Consider the following 1,387-nt stretch of genomic DNA (forward strand, 5'->3'; position numbering starts at 1 on the left):
CTTCTGTCTTTTCTTGGAGGGGATGTGGGTGCGAGCCTGAGCTGGCCTGGGGCGTGGGGGTTGGTGATGGAGAAGGTGCAAGGATTATGGTGCGGTGGCACAGGAAGTCAACGCTGCCTGAGCAATTAGACTGAGCCCCCCTCCCCCGCCTTCTTCCACCTGACCTCGCCCTCACCTTGATTCGCCGCCCACACCGGCTCTTTCTCTGCTGCTGTCACCACCCCGGTGCACGCCTGCAGGGTGCTCGCCTCCCTCCCTGCCGCCTTCCGGCTCTGAGCGCACTTGGGGTCTATCCCTGGGAGAACAAGCCCGGCCTTCCTTGCTGCCCATCCCCAGGTGACCTACCCTTGCTGTCCCTCCCACATGCCCCCTCCCTCCCACTGTGTGTCTCACTTAGGGGCCGGAGAGGAAGGCTCTGGCTCAGGAGAGACCACCGCTGTCGCGCTGCAGATTCCAAACCATGAATTAAATAAAGTGATGGCGCTGAAGCGGGCTTGCACTGAGAATTAACCTCTACACGCTGAAACCAGAAGCTGCGTGCCTGAAGGTCAAGCCAGGAGGGCTCGATCTCACACCCCTGTTCACTTAGTATTCACCCCCCTTTCTTGAGTCCAGAATACAGAAGTTGGGGCGCCCGGGGGGCCCAGGCGGTTAAGCGGCCGACTTCAGCTCAGGTGATGATCTCACGGTTTGTGACTTCGAGCCCTGCTCGTAGAGACAGGCAGAAAACAGTCAAGGAAGAAAGCAAATTCAGTTACCGCACCTCGTTCCCGGACATGCCTCTTGGCGCGATTTTGGCCGTGTAGGGGTGTAGGGAGCGGTGATAGAGCCGGGAGGGGAGCCCTGCCCAAAGTGCAAGAGGTTCAGGGATCTGAGCAGGGGAACCTTCGGAGGACGTTCCCAAAGCCCAGACTCGAAGGCGAAGGTTTTGCGAGAAATTCCTGCAGCGAAACGGACAAGGCTCCAGCTTCCCGGGACCAGCTACTTTGAGGGACTTGGTGTCCTTGCTGGGTGGGACTCTTGACCTCTCCTTGACCTTGCCCGGGATGGAGGCAGCCTTCCCACTGTCCTCTCTGACTCCGCCCTCTTTGGGGGGGGGCCCGCCCTCCCCGCCCTCCCCGCCCACTTCTGCCCCCCTTGCCCTTGCTGCGGTTCCTTTATTTCCGGGATCCTTTGTGGGGGGCAGTGGCTCCTGGCATCGTCTTTGCCCCTGCTGCTCCCGGTCCCTGAGACCCAGCCCTCCCTGGAATCACTGTCCAGTGAGCTGCTGGCCTCCTCGTCTTCCCCGACCTCTCCCCAAAGCCAGCCCGTCGGCTGCCTGAGGGCCGGAGGGGGGGGGGGGAGGAGGTTCCTTTCTTTCCTGGTCACTTGGGAAGCAGCTCGGGCT

The sequence above is a fragment of the Leopardus geoffroyi genome, chromosome C3, assembly GCF_018350155.1.
Source record: "Leopardus geoffroyi isolate Oge1 chromosome C3, O.geoffroyi_Oge1_pat1.0, whole genome shotgun sequence".
Taxonomy (NCBI): Eukaryota; Metazoa; Chordata; class Mammalia; order Carnivora; family Felidae; genus Leopardus; species Leopardus geoffroyi.